Source organism: Pinus tabuliformis, chromosome 1_2 (genome assembly GCF_031772625.1).
Source record: "Pinus tabuliformis cultivar Carrire ecotype Pingquan chromosome 1_2, CPIR1, whole genome shotgun sequence".
NCBI lineage: Eukaryota > Viridiplantae > Streptophyta > Pinopsida > Pinales > Pinaceae > Pinus > Pinus tabuliformis.
This window is the reverse complement of record NC_142298.1, coordinates 353518593-353540364: the sequence shown is the minus strand read 5'-3', so window position 1 is coordinate 353540364 and position 21772 is coordinate 353518593. Positions and strand designations below refer to the sequence as shown.

General features: G+C 49.4%; 1 protein-coding gene and 1 pseudogene across 1 annotated transcript in view; both read left to right on the top strand.

Moving 5' to 3' along the window:
• Window positions 1–21772, top strand: part of EMB2458 (FtsH extracellular protease family) — a 462403-nt gene that overhangs the window by 323197 nt on the left and 117434 nt on the right. The gene's annotated exons all lie outside the window — the stretch shown is intronic.
• Window positions 17667–19218, top strand: LOC149205830 (18S ribosomal RNA; annotated as a pseudogene).

Below are 21772 nucleotides of genomic sequence, written 5' to 3'. Positions count from 1 at the left end.
GTAGGTGAAACTTGGAGATAATGCGAAGTATGCAATGAAAGGAGTTGGGTCAACTTCATTTCAGCTAGAGTTCGAAGATTCTTTACATATGAGAGATGTTTTGTTTATCCTATGAACTTGCTTTCTATCTCAGCTTTGGATGATAGAGGTTACCGAGTTCGCATTCATTCATGTTCAGGTTCTTGTATGGCTTAAGGGGTCGAGCATAAACTCGCAAGAGTGATTGATGTTCGAGAGGGAGGATTATATAGAGTGATAGAAATATCAACCCCAACATTGGTATTAGTTTATGTGAGTTATGGCATTGGAAATTTGCTCATTTACATTCCAGGACAACGTGAGATCGAGATTAGTTAGGATGTTACTTTTGATGAGGAGGTAGCCTTTAAGTCCCACATGAGATTGATAGTAAGGAGTGGGAGGGTCCAAAGGATGCAAGTACAAGTCCCTCTATTCCAGTTCTTCATCCTTTAGACTATCAAGAGGAGTTAGTAGAGACAACCGAGCAAGTGGACCTTCTTAGAGATGTTGCCATGGCCAAGAAGAGGCTAGCATGGCTTCGTGACACTTTCCTGGATGCAGAGGAGCATGCAACTCCTCGTAAGGGGAATAAATGACCACAAAGGTTCTACAATTGTATGACATTGATGAGCCACATCATTGATTCTGTGTCATCCAATTATGAGAAGGCAAAAAGCTAGTAGGTTTGGAGGGATGCCATGATGGAGGAGTATTAGTCCATCATGAAGAATAATGCGAGGGAGATAGTCCCCAGATTAGAAGGGAAGTCCATGGTGACTTCCAAGTGCATCTTAAGATCAATACTACAGCAGATGGTAGCATTGAGAAGTAGAAAGCGAGGTTTGTGGTGAGAATGTTCTCTCAGAAAGGAGTGGACTATGGGGAGACATTTGCTCCAGCCACCAGGTACAATTCTATCATAACTCTTGTTTCTCTTGCTTCAGTTATTGGTTAGAAGATACGCCAGATGGATGTAAAGTTTGCATTCCTCAATGGTGAAATTAAGGAGTAAGTGTACATAGAACAACCTCAGGGCTTCGAGATACATGGGAAGGAGTCCCATGTTTGCAGATTGAAGAAGGCTTTGTACGGACTCAAGCAGGCACCCAGGGCATGGTATTCCAAGATTGATGGATACTTGATGAGCTTGGGCATCTCCAAGAATGTTGCAGATCCTGACCTTTACTTCTTGACTGTTGATGACGATCCTTTGATCTTGGTGCTCTATGTGGACGATCCTTGAAGTTTGAGTTGAAGGATCTTGGATTGATGCATTATATCTTGGGATTGGAGGTCTTGAAGAGATCAAATGAGATCTTCCTGTTCGTTTTTTGAGGAGATTCAACATGATGGGTTGTAAGTCCATGGATACACCTATGGTGACCAACTGAAGAAGCTGAGTGATTCAGCGTCAGATTCAGATTTGGTGGATCCCACGATCAATCAAAGTGGAAGGAGTAGCCTTCCAAGAGGATGTCATGGGATTGAGACTATCAGACTAGATGCTCAGAGACGGGAGGTGTCTAGGAGCAATATTCCTTCTAGGGGGGACCATGCTAACCAACATGATATGCTTCCTCGACAGAGGGAACAACTAGGATTGCCGCTGGAGTGATCTATATTGATAGACGTGCATGTGAGGGGACACTACATCAACATAAGAAGCTATTGAACTTTTCTTATGGAAGGAGAAATTTCGGCTAAGGGGAAATCTATTTCCAGCTAAAGAGAATACGTCCCTCGCTAAGAGGGAGTGTTGAGTTTTTGTAGCATTAGGAGGTATTCCCGCATGACAAAAGGGGTCTCCAAGTCAACCTAGGAAAAATTAAAATTTTATTTTATTTTATTAATCAAGTCGGCTAAGACCAGTTAAGGGACATGTCCCTTGGGTTATCACACCCATTCGACTTGTATAAATAGACATTGTGATGCCTCATTTCAACATCAACGAAGAGCAAGTTTTCTCCAACATTCTTATCTCTCTTGGAGAACCACATGTGTGAGAAAAGGGTGAGTTTTGACCAACAAGTTGATTTCTATTTTTGGACTGAGTTGATCAAGTTTGACTGGGTGTTGAACACATGGCCGCATTTGACTACTAGGCCACAATTGACTGCAAGGCTGCAACTAACCATAGTGCCACAATTGATTGCAGATTTTGACTGCAGAGTTTGACCAAGTGATTTTTGATAGATTTGTGCAAGGTTGACTAACATGTGTTTGACCAGGTTTGATTGGTGTTTTGAATTTGATATTGGCACATATTTCTAGACAATTTGCTGGTTTGTAAACCTTGTTGAAGAACAATTTCTCCTAAAGAAAAGTTATTGGGTTTTCTCCCTAGATTGTGTTTCCTAGGGTAAAATTTGTTGTCTCTATTGTGCATGGTTGTCTTTCTATGATCTTTATTGTTTTCACTACATCTACTATTGATATTTTTTGAAGTTTAATTATTCAATGATAGTAGTATAAAATACTGGTTGAAAATCATTAAGAAGTAATTATCTTGCAAAAAATCGTAGTATTCTATTGTACATTTTGTAGAAAATTCAACAAGAAGTTCCAACTTAGGCTTTGGGATGTTAACATCAACATATCTTGAAGCGTAGACTTTGGATCATGAAGAGGTGGACTCAACTCCTTCCCATCGACGTAGCCAACAATGTTACAACAAAATCTAACAGATCTAGTGCAAAGCCCCACTAGGAAAATTTAGAATTTATGGAAACAAGAAATCGACCACCACTTTCACCTCGGTGGCCTTTCTCTAGCTGTTTAGTGGTGAATTAAAATGAACAAGGTAGGCTTCCCTATATAGATCACCTAAAAGATATTCAACAAGAAGGGTTTAAGGTGAAGCATGGTATGTGATTGAGGTACGATATTGGCAGAGCCTAGAAGGCTAAAGTACTCTTGATCAAGGGTCAAGTACTCTATCCTTAGACCACTTAAATGGATTAGCAAGTTGTTATAAGTTAGGGTTTGATAGATATTCAATGATATGGTATGCAATGTCATATAAGAGGTAGAAGAAATATCCTTTCAAGCATAGGTCAACAAAGGAACAAGTCTATCAATTAGGCATGCAAGGTGTAGGGTATAAGATAAGATAAGATAAGATAATTTTATTGATGTCCAACAAATGACCATAGTAGGTCAACGGGATTGTCGGTTACAATGATTACATCATGCAAGTCGGTGGACCAAACGGTCCCCTTTAACATTTCTTTTAAAAAGTAGGAAATACATCTAAAATGTAAATGAAGAAGCAAGGAGCTCTCGGCTTTGAAATAGAGCACTGTGATGAAGCAGAGATGAAAAAGAAGAAGAAGAAGAAGAGGGGGGGGGGAGGGATCTCTTGTCTAGCCCCTACTCCTAACATCTGAGGTCGAGAGAAGAAAACTGAGGGAAGCTTGTCAAAGTCTGCTGTCTTGTAGATACACTGGGCTGTTGATGATGTTGCTTGGAAGTTCTAAGGCGCCCCAGGGGTGGAACTAATCCTAGAGCATTGGTGCAGTCTGGTGGGTCGGCCCCCCTGGGACCGCACTGATCTGTTTTCAGTGTCAGTGGGATGGTCCATGGTTCTTTTGGTGCCCCGTGCTGAGGGTAGCACCCTAAAGAAGTCCGTGATCTTCTGCGTAGTGTCCGATCTGGTGGGAGGCTGAAGAAAACGGGCCCGAAATCTGAAGGCCTCCTGGAGATAAAGTGCTAGGCATCTCGGATCAACATATCTGAGGAAGCTGGACAAGGTCTGAGAGGACCTGAAGAGACAATGGAAACGGCCTCAGATCTCGTAGTATGCAGGGCATTTGAAGATGAAATGTGTCTCTGTTTCTATCTCCTGTAAGTGACAGAGCTGGCGGATCTTATCTGCCCTATCGATGTGGTGATCTGTTTCCACCCGGAGTCTGTGAGATCCAACTTTGAACTGCCCGAGGGGGATTCTAAGGGCATGCATCCAATGCTGGAACATGTACTGAGGTCTAGTGATGAGCCCATCCCTGATCTCCAGGCAGTGCTCCGCGTAGAAGGCCATTTTTGGGCACAACCCATTGGGAGGATTGGTCCATGTAATCTGAATGTATTGTCTGTAAATATCCTCCTTAATGATTTTATTCAGCGCTTGCTGATTGGGAAGAAGGTGGCCAGGAGCATTCAGAGAGTACTGAAAAGGAGGGAGGCGGTCAATTTGGATTCCTGAAGCCTCCAGAATCTCTGTCACACCGGTGTACCAACATTTGGATCAGCCTGTCTGCATATGGGCGATGTGGTCCGAGGAGCAATATGCTAAATATGAGTGTCCGTCACGACCCTTCCTCGCGTCTGCTAGGTCTCGGAGTCTGTGTAGGAGGGACACTAACCTGAAAATTAGCTCTAGACGGAAAGACCGAGCCCCAAACTCAGCTAGAATGATGTGTTGGGGAACTGTCTGCTTGCATCTAATGAAACAATGCAAAAGGAGGGTCTGGACTTGCTCCACTGAAGCCCAATCTGACTCTAGGAGAGAGGGATCCCAAATATCTGAGCCGTAAAGCACTGTGGGGCGAATCAAGGTGTCCATGATGCTCATTTTGGACGAGATGTCCTGGAAATGGTGCCGGAAACACGGCCTCTTCAGAAGGGCTAGGGAGCCATACCCTTTGTTGATCTGAGGCTGAAGAGCTAGCCGCAGGCTGAAGCGAGGCTCTGAAAATTGAACTCCCAAATATGTATAGGTGCTGACAATCTCGATCTCTTCTCCTTTAAATAGGAAGTGGAAATCCGAGGTTTTCTTGACTCCATTGAAGATAATCACTTTGGTTTTACCCAACTTTACAGTTAGATGCCTCCGGTCACAAAAAGCTGCCAGCGCATCCAACTGTCTCTGAAGGCCTTCTTGGGAGGAGGCAATGAGGGCAATATCGTCTGCAAAAAGGAGGATGGAAATCAGGACCTGGTGAAGAAGACATCCATCTGTATCCTGGATATGCTCTCGGAGGAAGGACTCAAGCTCATCGATATATATCCCGAATAAAGTAGGTGAAAGGGGGCATTCTTGCTTGACTCCAATGGTGCTTCATATGAAATCTGACATTCCTCCGATTGTGCGGAGATGACCAAGGACGACCTCATAGAGACACATGATAGCATTAAGGAGAGTCGAGGAAATACCAATCTCTCTTAGCCTCTGGAAAAGATCTTCCCTTGGAACTGAGTCAAAGGCCTTCCGGAAGTCTACGAAGCAGCAATACACTTTAGAGGATCGATGCCTAGCCTCCTCGATCACCGCTCGAAGAGTAAGGATGTGGTCGATCGTCTGGTGGCCTGGGTGGAAACCTGCTTGGCCCTTGGCCCTGAGTTGTCTCTGCTCAAGAAAGTGGGAGAGTTTCCTGTGGAGTACTGTGGCATATAACTTGGAGAATGTGTGCCCAACCATGATTGTCCTGTAATTGTTGGGATCGGAAGTAGGTCCTGACTTGTGGATCGGGTAGATAATGTGGTGTGACCAGCTATCCAGAAATCCATCTCGAACCACCTGGCTGAAAATGTCCACCAGATATCTTACTAGGGGGTGAAGTCCATGCTTGAAGAATTCTGCCTGGAAGCCTTCTTTGTCTGCTGCCCTGCTGCTATTCGTTGTCCATATTGCCTCCCTGATATCTTTGTCGGAGAAAAGGTGGTAGGAGGTGGGGGGGAAGTAACCCGAATCAGGGGTTGCCCAGGGATGTCATATAGTTGGGAGGTGTGAGAGAACATAGAGGCAGGATCAAGGTCGATTAGGATAGGAGAGCGCCGGGAAAGGATGGTCCCCCAGAAATCTTTAGGGGAGCAAAGGAGGCGAGTAGAAAGAACTTGTCTCCTATGAGAAATGAAAAGGCGCTTCTTGCGGCGAAGGAGGCAACGGTAAGTTGAACAGAGGTCTGGGTATGTAGGTAAAGAGTTTGGGAGGCGTGTGGGAGGTCTTGATGCATAGACTTGCATTTTTGGTCATACCAGTTGTTCATAGGGAAATTTGTGAGAGGTGGTGACGGAATGGGTAGAGAAGGGGAAGGATTGGAGCGCAACTTTACAGATTGCATATGAGAGACACTGGTATTTGCCCTTGGCGGAGCTGAGGGAGGTGAACTGGGACTTCGATGGGAGAGTCTGCCTAAGGATAGAGGAGAAGAGATCAGGGTCACCCTCCTCAAATTGGAAGGTGGTTCTGGGAGGGTTGCGGGGAAGAGTAGGGGATGGATTCGGGATTTCAAACTGTAGTGAGAATGAGAGGAGTGCGTGATCTATGAGGGGGATGGGGGTGATCGAGAAATTTTTGATGTAAGGAAGGAGATTCGGGTTTGCAATAGCATAGTCAACCACACTTGCCCCAAGTCCAAATGGTCTGTAGGTAAAGAAATGCGACGATGGGAAACATGGTAGGCCGTTCAGAATTACCAACTTATGAGATTCTCCCAACTGTAGCAGATATTTCCCATAGGTTATGGTGGGTCCCAAGTGATCCTCGGAGGTCCGGTGCATGCCAATTGTGATCGGGTCAATCCCCCGAGTGCAATATATATCCTCTGTTCTATCATTCAAATGGATCTAGAGATCTTTGGTCCGAGCGTCGAAGTCTCCCGTGAGAATGACGTCCCCTACTGCTGAAAACTTGGTGATGTCAGAGTACAGGTCTGTAAAAGGGTTTCCGTCTTAGCTATTGTGAATATCTTAGGAAGACGAGATAGGTGGGAAGTAACAGACTGCGATATAAATGTCTCTTGGCAATGATGTTCTGGCTCTGATCTGAATCCACATGAATCTGGGATACTCATCGGTCGCGACTACTGATTCTCTACTCCTGAGGCTATCACGGACGAGGCAAGCAAAAACTTCTGATCCCCTGACACCCCCTGAACTCTGTGTCTCTTGTCTGCAAGCTGTAGTCCACTGGTATCCTGTAATGTCGGGGAGAGGCTGGATTGGGCTTGCGTGAGTCTCGGTAATCGGGAGGATGTTTGTTGAGCTAAGGGCTTCATAAAGTAGGCTTGGTGAGGACCAGAAGGAGCCATTACCATTCCAGCAGTGAACTGAGAGATCCGTGCCCCGCCTCCTCTCCGTTCGGGCCTGTCATTTGGAGTTACCTGAGCGGGGTGCCCATCCCGGGGGGAAGGTGTCCCGAATAACTGCTCGAAGATTTCTAATCACTGCCCATTTCCCTGCTTGTCTTGCTGCTGCAACCTGTTCCCTGGCTTGTTTCAGTTCAACTACTTGAGCTCTTGTGAGGTCTTCATCCAAAAACACTTTATTCGGAAGGGAAAATAGCTTTCGCTTGGCTCGGAGCACTCGAAGTCTATCCGAGGAGTCACAGAATCTGAGGAAGAGGGTAGAGTCCTGCCCTAGCCAGGCTTTGTCCAAGGTTATGTCTGGTATGTCGAGAGTGTTGCATAGAAACCTGTTCCCCAGATCCATTGGATCTGTTGGAGAGGGAGGTGTAGGGAGTCCTCTTACTTTAAGATTTAGTTCTCTTGCTCTTCGGGTTCTTTCTTCCACGAGCTTTGCCTGTACTACTTCCTCCACCGCTATGAGCAGAGGAGCCTTGTCTTTTCCTTTGACCACCTGTGCCCATGTGCTGATGTGCGAATTTGTTTCCCGTTTAAGGGACACTTGTTGGGACCTGATTTCCTCCTGTTTGCTTTTAAGATCTTTGATCTCCGCCTGTAAGGTCTCGTCGGATTTTTGTCCCGCATTTTGTTCTCGGTATTCCTGCAATGTTTTTCTGATAAATGCATTGTCTTCCTCTACTGATAAAACTCTAGTTGATAAAATGCCGATGTCGGGTCGTAGTCCGCGATTTTCCGCCTCTAGGTGTTCCATTTTCCTCATAATTTGCTTAATTTGGGATGTACAAAAAGCGAAATCTGTCTTTAATGTAATATCGGTGGGGTTGTATACGTTGTTATCTTTGTTGTGGCACTGTTGTAAGTACTTCAGCGGACCTCTGTTGTTGAAATCTAGCGTTTCAGCTTCCTCGGGGTCCTTGTTGTGTTGTTACTCTATCATGGTGGCCAAAGAGAAAGTTTGTGTTTGAATTGTCTGTGCTCTACGATTGCAGCCCGCTGCACCCAGTATAGGTTGGAGCTACAAAATGGTGGATTATATGGATGAGTTTGCGGGTTTCAGATGGTTGTGGCTGCGGGAGCACTCTGGAAAGGTTACGGGTGAGAAGCGGGTTGCGGGAGAACCGCGGATACAGGAGATGGAGCTGCAGGTTGTGGGAGAGCAGTGGCTACGAGAGGAGCAGCGACACGGGACAGGAGATAGGATGGTTACGAGAGAGAGAAATGTGGACAGTGGGGGAGAGCAAGGGATGGGACAAGATGGGAGGGTTATAGGAGAGGGAGTTGCGGGCTGCGGGAGAGAGCCGAGGGATGGGACGGGACGAGAGAGGGAGCTCTGGGTTGCAAGTTGTGGGGAGAGAGCCGAGGGACGAGAGGGTTACGGGAGAGGGAGCTGCGGGTTGCGGGAGAGAGCTGAGGGACGGGACGGGAGAGGGAGCTGCGGGTTGCAGGGAGAGAGCCGAGGGACGGGAGGGTATACAAATGAGTTTTTATGGAAAAAACATGCATACAACAACAATAAAAGAGATGAAGTCAGCCCTAATTATAGGGTTTTATCATTCAATTAATGTTATAATTTTCCTTTTTCAAATTATTAAATGCAAGCCCTATTATGAGGGAAACAACAGACGAAGTAAAAATTACCATTCAACACAATTTTAAGAAAACCTGAACCCTAACCCTAGATACCTAGAATTTAGAGAGAGGAAAGAGAAAAATAAAAGTAAAGAAGAGGTTGATCAACATCTACTAGACTAGTGCCTTGATCTAAATGGGAAATTGAGTCTTTTAGGGAAAATTCAATGAAGACAATCTTGATGAAGAGGGTGAAAGAGCAAGAGTATCTTCTTACAAGCCCTAGAAACTTCCTTAAATGGGAGATTTAAATTTCAAGAGATGCACATATTAGAGTTCTGTTGAAGAATTCAAAGAAAACACTTTTACATACATGAAGAATCAAGATTATGAGAGATTTTTCGACATAAATCACATGATATTTCATTTATCGACGCGTTTCAAACCAACCAGTGTGGTTCATCGTCAGGACAAGTTGACGAATCAGATCAAGCTTTGCATGTGAAATAGTCAAAGCAGAACCTCCAACGGCTATAGTTCTTGACCAAGCAATGACTATATTGACCAACAAGTAAATTTGACTGGGGATCAGTCAAATTTAGCCGTTGGTCAATATAGCCGTTGCCTGGTAAGAATTATAGCCGTTGGAGGTTCTGCTCTGACTATTTAACATGCAAAGCTTTATCTGATTCTTCAACTTGTCCTAACGATGAACCACACTGGTTGGTTTGAAACTCGTCGACAAATGAAATATCATGTTATTTACGTCGAAAAATCTCTCATAAACTTGATATGGATCACAAAAGCCTCAATTCAACAATAGAATCAAGATTTGAAGATAAGTTGTGCAATTTTAACACGGCTCGCATAGAAAGCCTAATTCACATAATACCGCATGCAAAAATGGAAGAAGATAAACAATAAACTTACAAAATCAACAAGAATCTCTTTAATCGATCTGAAAGAAGTCTCATGCAAAAATCCTCCTCAAAAGACAATTTGCTCCATAAATTTACATTGTGGCCAAGTAGTAAAGAAGACGAGCTAGTGTGCAATTTTAAGGGGGGAGAAGTGTGATGAATGATGACTATGAAAATGAAAAGTGATCCTCGTCTATTTATATGAGGGTAACCAAATCAATTTTTCATAATTTTAGAAGGAAAGCCCTAAAACAAGTTTACTTGAGCATTCAAGTAGGTTGAAGGTCACAAGCCAATGTTGAGATAGCTCTAAAACATAACGAAATGTGAAAAATACCCACATATGTGGGAGAAAAATAATCTCCTCCATGGTGTCATCCTCCAAAATAAGCAATAGATTATCAAGTAAATAAGGCAATGGTCCAAGAGTGTTCCTCACTGTAAGAAAAGATGAAAGTGCATGTTTACATCTCTAAAGGCACCTCATCCATCATGACATCATCCATAATGAGGCTTGCCTCGCCCTTCCCACCTCTTGCACCATGATGTCATCCAAAAGGAGGCCTACCTCACCCTTCCCATGCATGTAGGGGTGATGTGGCACCATCTAGGGAAGGCTTTGGCATTAAAGAGGGATGTGCTAGCCCTTGCAAATCATCTTAGTAACAACAATCCTCATATGGGCTTTCGGACAAGGCATCATTCATCAAATAGGGTCAAGGCTAGCCTAGGGGTGTCCTGTTGTGCGGGCGCCCATGCAAATTCGTTCGTGGCGGGACTCGGAAACCCCAAGTTTCCCCAGGCTTGGGCGTCGGGGCGTGACTCGGAAACCCCAAGTTTCCGCAGGCTTGGGTGCCGCCGGTTTCGGTCGGGGCGCGACATGGAAACCCCAAGTTTCCCTCGGCTTGGGTGCCCTCGCCCGAAGCCGGGGGAGGGCGTCCATGTGAACTCGTTTGTGCAAATTCGTTCGGGCGGGTCATTCGGGCGAGGGCGCGCCCGGGCGAACGAGCCCGTATCAAAAATGCTAAGTTGTGACCCGAGGTTGGATTTGTGCACGTTCGTGCAACTCGTTTGCCCGGCTCTCCCTTGTCGCTTCGTTTCGGTCGTGCGGGCGCCCATGCAAATTCGTTCGGGCGGGTCGTTTGAGGGCGTCTGTGTGAACTCGTTCGGGCGAGAGCGTGCCTGGGTGAATGAGCCCATATCAAAAATGCTAAGTTGTGACCCGAGGTTGGCTTTGTGCACGTTCGTGTAGCTCGTTTGCCCGGCTCTCCCTTGTCGCTTTGTTTCGGTCGTGCGGGCGCCCATGCAAATTCGTTCGAGCGGGTCGTTTGAGGGCGTTCGTGTGAACTCGTTCGGGCGAGGGTGCGCCCGGGCGAACGAGCCCGTATAAAAAATGCTAAGTTGTGACCCGAGGTTGGCTTTGTGCACGTTCGTGCAGCTCGTTTGCCCAACTCTCCCTTGTCGCTTCGTTTCGGTCGTGCGGGCGCCCATGCAAATTCGTTCGGGTGGGTCGTTTGAGGGCATTTGTGTCAACTTGTTCGGGTGGGTCGGGCGAGGGCGCGCCTGGGCGAACGAGCCCGTATCAAAAATGCTAAGTTGTGACCCGAGGTTGGCTTTGTGCACGTTCGTGCAACTCGTTTTCCCGGCTCTCCCTTGTCGCTTCGTTTCGGTCGTGTGGGCGCCCATGTAAATTCGTTCGGGCGGGTCGTTTGAGGGCGTCTGTGTCAACTCGTTCGGGCGGGTCAGGTGAGGGCGCGCCCGGGCGAACGAGCCCATATCAAAAATGCTAAGTTGTGACTCGAGGTTGGCTTTGTGCACGTTCGTGTAGCTCGTTTTCCCGGCTCTCCCTTGTCCCTTCGTTACGTTCGTGTGGGCACCCATGTAAACTCATACAGGCGGGTCGTTTGAGGGCGTCTGCGTCAACTCGTTTGGGCAGGTCAGGCAAGGGAGCGCCCAGGCGAACGAGCCCGCCTTGATCCCCCCCGTGCCTTGTGCCCATCCAAATGATACAAGTGACAAGTTTCCTTTTCGCATGAAAGGTGGGTTGGTAATTGAGTTGTGTTTTCGGGTTTGCCTGAAGGATGGCCTTGGGTCATTTGTAGGGTGGCCGATTTTCATCTTCTCTCCATCCCCACTCGGTAGCGCATGAGCGGTGATGTTGGCCATGCTCGTCCCGGGAGGCATAGGTGAACAATTCCCCTTCTGCTCTCCAAGTTCTTGGAGTTGTATGGGTTGTTGTGGTGTGGCTCCCTGGCTCGTCTTGGTCCCCTCGTGCCCCTCCAGATGATACCAGTGACAGGTTTCCTTTCCGCGTGAAAGGTGGGTTGGTAATTGAGTTGTGTTTTTGGGTTTTCCTGAACGATGCCCTTGGGTCGTCTGTAGGGTGGCCGATTTTCATCTTCTCTCCATCCCCACTCGGTAGCGCATGAGCGGTAATGTTGGCCATGCTCGTCCCGGGAGGCATATGTGAACAATTCCCCTTCAGCTCTCTAAGTTCTTGGAGTTGTGTATGGGTTGTTGTGGTGTGGCTCCCTGGCTCGTCTTGGTCCTCTCGTGCCCCTCCAGATGATACCAGCGACAAGTTTTCTTTCCGTGTGAAAGGTGGGTTGGTAATCGAGTTGTGTTTTCGCGTTTGCCTGAACGATGGCCTTGGGTCGTTTGTAGGGTGGCCGATTTTCATCTTCTCTCCATCCCCACTCGGTAGCGCATGAGCGGTAATGTTGGCCACGCTCGTCTTGGGAGGCATATGTGAACAATTCCCCTTCTGCTCTCCAAGTTCTTGGAGCTGTATGGGTTGTTGTGGTGTGGCTCCCTGGCTCGTCCTGGTCCCCCTCGTGCCCCTCCAGATGATACCAGCGACAGGTTTTCTTTCCGTGTGAAAGGTGGGTTGGTAATCGAGTTGTGTTTTCGGGTTTGCCTGAACGATGGCCATGGGTCGTTTGTAGGGCGGCTGATTTTCATCTTCTCTCCATCTCCACTCGGTAGCGCATGAGCGGTAATGTTGGCCATGCTCATCCTGGGAGGCATATGTGAACAATTCCCCTTCCGCTCTCCAAGTTCTTGGAGCTGTATGGGCTGTTGTGGTGTGGCTCCCTGGCTCGTCTTGGTCCCCGCGTGCCCCTCCAGATGATACCAGCGACAGGTTTTCTTTCCGTGTGAAAGGTGGGTTGGTAATCGAGTTGTGTTTTCGGGTTTGCCTGAACGATGGCCTTGGGTCGTTTGTAGGGCGGCCGATTTTCATCTTCTCTCCATCCCCACTCGGTAGCGCATGAGCGGTAATGTTGGCCAGGCTCGGCCTGGGAGGCATATGTGAACAATTCCCCTTCCGCTCTCCAAGTTCTTGGTGCTGTATGGGCTTTTGTGGTGTGGCTCCCTCGCTCGTCCTGGTCCCCTCGTGCCCCTCCAGATGATACCAGCGGTAGGTTTCCTTTCCGTGTGAAAGGTGGGTTGGTGATCGAGTTGTGTTTTCGGGTTTGCCTGAACGATGGCCTTGGGTCGTTTGTAGGGTGGCCGATTTTCATCTTCTCTCCATCCCCACTCGGTAGCGCATGAGTGGTAATGTTGGCCATGCTCGTCCTGGGAGGCATATGTGAACAATTCCCCTTCTGCTCTCCAAGTTCTTGGAGCTGTATGGGCTGTTGTGGTGTGGCTCCCTGGCTTGTCTTGGTCCCCTCGTGCCCCTCCAGATGATACCAGCGACAGGTTTTCTTTCCGTGTGAAAGGTGGGTTGGTAATCGAGTTGTGTTTTCGCGTTTGCTTGAACAATGGCCTTGGGTCGTTTGTAGGGCGGTCGATTTTCATCTTCTCTCCATCCCCACTTGGTAGCGCATGAGCAGTAATGTTGGTCAGGCTCGTCCTGGGAGGCATATGTGAACAATTCCCCTTCCGCTCTCCAAGTTCTTGGAGCTGTATGGGTTGTTGTGGTGTGGCTCCCTGGCTCGTCCCAGTCCCCCTCGTGCCCCTTTAGATGATACCAGCAATAGGTTTTCTTTCCGTGTGAAAGGTGGGTTGGTAATCGAGTTGTGTTTTCGCGTTTGCCTGAACGATGGCCTTGGGTCGTTTGTAGGGTGGCCGATTTTCATCTTCTCTCCATCCCCACTCGGTAGCGCATGAGCGGTAATGTTGCCCATGCTCGTCCCGGGAGGCATATGTGGACAATTGCTCTCTAAGTTCTTGGAGCTGTAGGGGCTGTTGTGGTTTGGCTCCCTGGCTCGTCTTGGTCCCCTTGTGCCCCTCCAGATGATACCAGCGACAGGTTTTCTTTCCGTGTGAAAGGTGGGTTGGTAATCGAGTTGTGTTTTCGCGTTTGCCTGAACGATGGCCTTGGGTCATTTGTAGGGTGTCCGATTTTCATCATCTCTCCATCCCCACTCGGTAGCGCATGAGCGGTAATGTTGGCCATGCTCGTCCCGGGAGGCATACGTGAACAATTCCCCTTCTGCTCTCTAAGTTCTTGGTGCTGTATGGGTTGTTGTGGTGTGGCTCCTTGGCTCGTCCTGGTCCCCCTCGTGCCCCTCCAGAAGATACCGGTGACAGGTTTTCTTTCCGTGTGAAAGGTGGGTTGGTAATCGAGTTGCTTTGTCGGGTTTGCCCGAACGATGGCCTTGGGTCATTTGTAGGGCGGCCGATTTTCGTCTTCTCTCCATCCCCGCTCGGTAGCACATGAGCGGTAATGTGGGCCATGCTCATCCCCGTCCCTCTTTCCCATCCCAACGATAAGAATGTTGAAAGTTTTCTCGGCGCTCCTTTGAGCCTTCGTTGTTGCGGTCCCAGATGGAAGCCCCAAAACTCTGTCGTGCCTATGTCGCTATCGTGCCCCTCGGTTGTTGCGAATAGAGAATTTTGATTGGGCTGGGCAGCCATTTGTGGCTCCATTGAAATTGGCTCCTCGTTATATTGTTCACCTCTTCCCTATTTGGTGCGGAGGGTTTTGCTTTTCGTGTGAAAGGTGGGTTGGTAATTGAGTTGGTTTTTCGGGTTTGCCTCAAGAATGGCCTTGGGTCGTTTGTAGGGTGTCCGATTTTCATCTTCTCTCCATACCCACTCGGTAGCGCATGAGCGGTAATGTTGGCCATGCTTGTCCCGGGAGGCATATGTGAACAATTCCCCTTCTGCTCCAAGTTTTGGGAGTTGTATGGGTTGTTGTGGTGTGGCTCCTTGTGATGGCTAGCCTCTTCATTGTTCGGCTGTTTATGGTGCCGGTGTCTTGTGCTTGTACTCTTTCCGTGTTGGCATTGTCGGTTGAGATGCATACATTTAAGAGGGACGTGGAAGGGTTTTGGTTGTAAACCACCTACCCTCCCTCTTGCTTGCTTTTTCCGTCGGGCGATGTGAGGTGCTGTTCTCCTTATTGTAAAGTCAAGGGTTGGCATTCCTTTCAAAGTGCACATCGTTCGTGGTTGCGTTGGCTTTGAGGTTTTGATAGATGTGTTGGCCCATATGTTTGATCGAGGGGTCGGCTTTTCCCTTGCATCTTGCGTGCGTGGCAGGCTTTTGCGGTTGGAAATGTTAAGTCACAACGTTTATGGGCATTTGTTGTTTCAATTGTGTATGCGCTCCTGGTCCAATGGGGAGGAGGCTTGCTATGTCGATGGTGGGGGCTATCTGGAAGAAGGATTTCGAGGTGGAACGCTTCGACCTCCCTCCTTTGCGTGGAGGTGGCCGTAGGGGAAAAGTATTCATCGTCCAGTCGGTAAAGCTGTGGGAAATCTCCTAGGTTGCCTGTACGTAGGGTGCGGGGGGTGCGGAGCTGCCCGATCCCTCCTCCTGTTTGGATATGTTCTTGTATTGTGTAGCGAGCCTCTTGATTTGCATTTATTTCCTTCCTTTGCCTTCGCATCGTGGTTGCCGCAGGCGGTCAAGTGATCGAGGTCCACCGTTGCTGCTGTCCGGGTGGACTCCTAGGTGGCCTCGGTGCGTGGCGTGGAGGGTCGGGGGGCACATTTCTAAGAGAGGTTGTGGGCTCGGTTGGTCTTGTTGTTTTGTTTCCTTCCGTTTCCTTTGCATTGAGGCTGCCGCAGGCGATCATGCGATCGAGGTCCATCGTTGCTGCTGTCCGGGTGGACTCCTAGGTGGCCTCTCTGCGGGGAGGGGAGGGTTGGGGGGCACTTGTTGTTTCAATTGTGTATGCGCTCGTGGTCCAACGGGGAGGAGGCTTGCTACATCGATGGTGGGGGCTATCTGGAAGAAGGATTTCGAGGTGGAACGCTTCGACCTCCCTCCTTTGCGTGGAGGTGGCCGTAGGGGAAAATTATTCATCGTCTAGTCGGTAAAGCTGTGGGAAATCTCCTAGGTTGCCTGTACGTAGGGTGCATGGGGTGCGGAGCTGCCCGATCCCTCCTCTTGTTTGGATATGTTCTTGTATTGTGTAGCGAGCCTCTTGATTTGCATTTATTTCCTTCCTTTGCCTTCGCATCATGGTTGCCGCAGGCGGTCAAGTGATCGAGGTCCACCGTTGCTGCTGTCGCGGGTGGACTCCTAGGTGGCCTCGGTGCGTGGCGTGGAGGGTCGGGGGGCATTTCTAAGAGAGGTTGTGGGCTCGGTTGGTCTTGTTGTTTTGTTTCCTTCCGCTTCCTTTGCATTGAGGCTGCCGCAGGCGATCATGCGATCGAGGTCCATCGTTGCTGCTGTCCGGGTGGACTCCTAGGTGGCCTCTCTGCGGGGAGGGTTGGGGGGCACTTGTTGTTTCAATTGTGTATGCGCTCGTGGTCCAACGGGGAGGAGGCTTGCTACTATAGTCATCGATGGTGGGGGCTATCTGGAAGAAGGATTTCGAGGTGGAACGCTTCGACCTCCCTCCTTTGCGTGGAGGTGGCCGTAGGGGAAAATTATTCATCGTCCGGTCGGTAAAGCTGTGGGAAATCTCCTAGGTTGCTTGTACGTAGGGTGCGTGGGGTGCGGAGCTGCCCGATCCCTCCTCCTGTTTGGATATGTGTTCTTGTATTGTGTAGCGACCCTCTTGATTTGCATTTATTTCCTTCCTTTGCCTTCACATCGTGGTTGCCACAGGCGGTCAAGTGATCGAGGTCCACCGTTGCTGCTGTCGCGGGTGGACTCCTAGGTGGCCTCGGTGCGTGGCGTGGAGGGTCGGGGGGCATTTCTTCCGTTTCCTCTACATTGAGGCTGCCGCAGGCGATCATGCGATCGAGGTCCATCGTTGCTGCTGTCCGGGTGGACTCCTAGGTGGCCCCTGTGCGGGGAGGGGTGGGTTGGGGGGAATTTCTAAGGGAGGTTGCGGGCTCTGTTTGTCTTGTATGATTTCCTTCCCTTGCCTTTGTGTCGAGGCTGCCGCAGGCGATCATCCGATCGAGGTCCACTGTTGCTGCTGTCCGGGTGGACTCCTAGGTGGCATCGGTGCGGGCGCGGGGAGGTTTGCATGGCCTCTCTATGATAGGATTTGTGTGGTCGGTCGTCCTCTTTTTATTTTCCTTCCTTTTCCTTCGCATCGAGGCTGCCACAGGCGGTCGGGAGATCGAGGTCCATCGTTGCTGCTGTCCGGGTGGATTCCTGGGTGGCCTCGGTGCGGGGCGGGGAGGGTTGTGGCTCATTTATAATATAGAGGTTGCGTGGTTGGTTGTTCTCCATTTGTTTCCTTTGCATCGAGGCTGCCGCAGGCGATCGGGTGATCGAGGTCCACCGTTGCTGCTGTCCGGGTGGACTCCTAGGTGGCCTCCGTGCGGGGCGTGGAGGCCTTTGGAGGCATCATTTCTAAGGGAGTGGGTGAGTGATCGCTCGTTTTCTTGTTGGTTGGGCCGTGGCTGCAAACTCCGGAGTGGCCCTGGTGCGTTGTGGCTTGGCAGGTCTGCCCATTTGTTCGCCATGTCCTTGGCATGTTGCGTGTGCTTCCTTCTTGGGATGCAAGAGGTGCAAGGCATAAAAGTTTTACATGATATTTTGACATCTCTTTGACTTGATGGGTGTTCAGGTTGGCTCTCGGTAAGAGAGCGCCCGGAATGCCCTTTGAAGTGGGAGGGTGCTACCTGGTTGATCCTGCCAGTAGTCATATGCTTGTCTCAAAGATTAAGCCATGCATGTCTAAGTATGAACTAATTCACACTGTGAAACTGCGGATGGCTACCTGGTTGATCCTGCCAGTAGTCATATGCTTGTCTCAAAGATTAAGCCATGCATGTCTAAGTATGAACTAATTCACATTGTGAAACTGCGGATGGCTCATTAAATCAGTTATAGTTTTTTTGATGGTACCATACTACTCGGATAACTGTAGTAATTCTAGAGCTAATACATGCACCAAGTCCCGACTCTTTGGAAGGGATGCATTTTTTAGATAAAAGGCCGGCGCGGGCTTGCCCGCTTCTCCGATGAATCATGATAACTCGACAATCATGATAATGAGGATCCATTGGAGGGCAAGTCTGGTGCCGGCAACCGTGGTAATTCCAGCTCCAATAGCGTATATTTAAGTTGTTGCAGTTAAAAAGCTCGTAGTTGGATCTTGGGTCGTAAAGGTCGGTCTGCCTACTCGGTGTGCACCTGCCCTTCCGTCCCTTTTGTTGACGGCGTGCTCCTGGCCTTAATTGGCTGGGTCGCGGTTCCGACGTTATTACTTTGAAAAAATTAGAGTGCTCAAAGCAAGCTTATGCTCTGAATACATTAGCATGGAATAACGTGATAGGAGTCTGGTCCTATTGTGTTGGCCTTCGGGACTAGAGTAATGATTAATAGGGACTGTCGGGGGCATTCATATTTCATTGTCAGAGGTGAAATTCTTGGATTTATGAAAGACGGACCACTGCGAAAGCATTTGCCAAGGATGTTTTCATTAATCAAGAACGAAAGTTGGGGGCTCGAAGACGATCAGATACCATCCTAGTCTCAACCATAAACGATGCCGACCAGGGATCGGCGGATGTTGCTCTAAGGACTCCGCCAACACCTTCTGAGAAATCAGAGTGTTTGGGTTCCGGGGGGAGTATGGTCGCAAGGCTGAAACTTAAAGGAATTGACGGAAGGGCACCACCAGGAGTGGAGCCTGCGGCTTAATTTGACTCAACACGGGGAAACTTACCAGGTCCAGACATAGTAAGGATTGACAGATTGAGAGCTCTTTCTTGATTCTATGGGTGGTGGTGCATGGCCGTTCTTAGTTGGTGGAGCGATTTGTCTGGTTAATTCCGATAACGAACGAGACCTCAGCCTGCTAACTAGCTACGTGGAGGTTCCCCTTCACGACCAGCTTCTTAGAGGGACTATGGCTATTTAGGCCATGGAAGTTTGAGGCAATAATAGGTCTGTGATGCCCTTAGATGTTCTGGGCCGCACGCGCGCTACACTGATGCAGCCAACGAGTTTTTATTCCTGGTTCGAGAGGATCGGGAAATCTTCTCAAATTGCATCGTGATGGGGATAGACCATTGCAATTATTGGTCTTCAATGAGGAATTCCTAGTAAGCGCATGTCATCAACTCGTGTTGACTACGTCCCTGCCCTTTGTACACACCGCCCGTCGCTCCTACCGATTGAATGATCTGGTGAAGTGTTCGGATTGCGTCGACGATGGTGGTTCGCCGCCGTCGACGTCGTGAGAAGTTCATTGAACCTTATCATTTAGAGGAAGGAGAAGTCGTAACAAGGTTACCGTAGGTGAACCTGCGGTAGGATCATTGATAGCAGGGGTTTTCTTTTTTGGTTCGGGTTGGTTGGGTTTCGATTGCAATGTGGGACTTTGTGGTGCGTCTCTAGGGGAGCGGGTTTGGTGTTTGGTGGGAACATTGTTGGTTGCTTGTCTCGAGGTAACGCTTGTTTTTTCGTGTGTGCTTGCAAGCCATGCTTGTGCTTGTCCCACCCATCCTTTGTTTTTCTTCCCCCCAATGTGTTTTTGCAGGGGGTTTGGAAGCTTGTTTCTTGGGAGCCCTTCCGACGATCTGTTCGGCCGGGCATGGTTGCTGCAGAGTTGAGGTGCTCGGTAAATACGATGGATAAATTCGGACTCATTCGTAGCGGCGGTGCTCGGTCTTTTGTTCGTTGGAAGGCATGGGCCAAGGGTGCGGGCTTCCATAGTTGGTTCTCTCGAAAAGGCGGCGGCGGTTGATGTGTTGCTTGGGTGAGCTTTTTCGCTGGTGGTTGGGTCGAGGGAGTGGTTGCGCGCGCGCCTGGTAGCTCAAACCTTCCGTGAGGGGAGATTGTCGGGGTGCGGTCAGTATGGGATGGATGAAGAGCGGTTCAACCCGTTGGGCTGGCCACCCTAGTCCCTCCCGACCGTTCCTCGACATGCCCTCGCGGAAGGGTTGGGTGTCCAGGTAATGAAAAACCCATCCCTCGGTCTGAGCTCCATCGAGATCGCAATTTTCCCCGCCGACGGGCATGAGGGTGGCAATCTTATCTCGTGCCTTTGCCGTCGAGGGAATTCCTCGTCCTCTCGTGAGCCACTCCCCTTCTAAGGGAAAAAGAAGTAGCGGGTTGTGTCTTTGTTCCTCCCTTTGGATTGTGGGTTTTTTGTGGGACTTGCGTCATTTCTTTGTTTCGTGGTGTGCGCTTTGCGAACGTCCCTCTCTCTAGTGGCCTTGCACCATCGATGTATTTGTGGCCCGCGGCTTTCTCCAGCGTTGAGTGTCGGCCCGTGACAACTCCTCTTTGGAGTTTGATTCTTTGACCCCCGTTGACTCTCTCGCTGGAAAGGTTGTTGGGTGTTTTGTACACGGAGGGGTGCAATAGCGGGGTGGGTTTGTGTTATTGGCAGCAGTCTATTTGTCGTTTGAAGCCTTGTGCCGCTGGGTTGGGGGGCTGTTTGCCTCTCAGTGACGTGCTCCAGACACTGGTCTCATCGTGGCCCTTGTCTTTTCTATTGGTCAATTTTAGGTTGTGATTTATTTGCTTGGTTGTTTGCTATGTTGTAAAGCTGGAAAGGGTGTTGTGTTGAATGCATGTGGGAGGGTGTGAAGAGGTGGGACGCTTTTTTGATTGGGTGCCTTGTTTGATTTCTTTTTGGTTAGCGGACATCTACTCGGGGTGCTGTTGAGCTTCTCTCTTTTCTTGGGATCTTTGTTTCTTTGGTGTTGTTTTCTTCCCTTCTTCCTTTTGCCCCTAGCTTTACGGAGGAGAGGTGGGATTGTTGTGGATTGGTGTTCGGGAAGGACGAAAAGCAGTGCGAGTTCCCAGGGTGGCCACCCTAGTCCTTCTCGATCGCCGTCCCCTGCAGTTCCCCCCTTTTTCCGAAGGCGCGGGGTTTGGGAAGCTTGTTCTCTGTTTGAGCCTCCCCTTGTGAGCCGGTAGCCACGTTTGATATCTCTTGCTTTCCTGTTGTTTTCTTCCCTTCTTGCTTTTGGCCCCTTAGCTTTACGGAGAAAAGGTGGGATTGTTGTGGATTGGTGTTCAGGAAGGACGAAAAGCAGTGCGAGTTCCGAGGGTGGCCACCCTAGTCCTTCTCGATCGCCGTCCCCTGCAGTTCCCCCCCTTTTTGCGAAGGCACGGGGGTGGGGAAGCTTGTTCCCTGTTTGAGCCTCCCCCTGTGAGCCGGTGGACGCGTTTGATATCTCTCTCTCTTTCTTTCGTGTTGTTTTCTTCCCTTCTTTCGGCCCCTAGCTTTACGGAGAAAAGGTGGGATTGTTGTGGATTGGTGTTCGGGAAGGACGAAAAGCAGTGAGAGTTCCCAGGGTGGCCACCCTAGTCCTTCTCGATCGTCGTCCCCTGCAGTTCCCCCCTTTTTGTGAAGGCACGGGGTTGGGGAAGCTTGTTCTCTGTTTGAAGCCTCCTCCCCTTGTGAGCCGGTAGCCACGGTTGATATATCCCTTTCTCTCTTGTTGTTCTCTTCCCTTCTTCCTCGTGGCCCCTAGCTTTACGGAGAAAAGGTGGGATTGTTGTGGATTGGTGTTCCGGAAGGACGAAACGCAGTGCGAGCTCCCGGGGTGGCCACCCTAGTCCTTCTCGATCGTCGTCCCCTTCAATTCCCCCCTTTTGCCGAAGGCACGGGGCTTGGGAGGCTTGTGCTTTGTTTTCTACCCTTTTCTTCCTTTCGGTCCCTAGCTTTACGGAGAAAAGGGGGAATTGTTGTGGGCTGGTGTTGGGGAAGGGCTAAAAGTAGTGCGAGCTCCCGGGGTGGCCACCCTAGTCCTTCTCGATCGCTGTTCCACGCATTTCCCCCCTTTTTGCGAGGGCGTGGGGCTGGGGGAGATTGTCCTCTGTTCGAGCCTCCCCCTGTGAGGGGGTTAGACACCTTTGTTT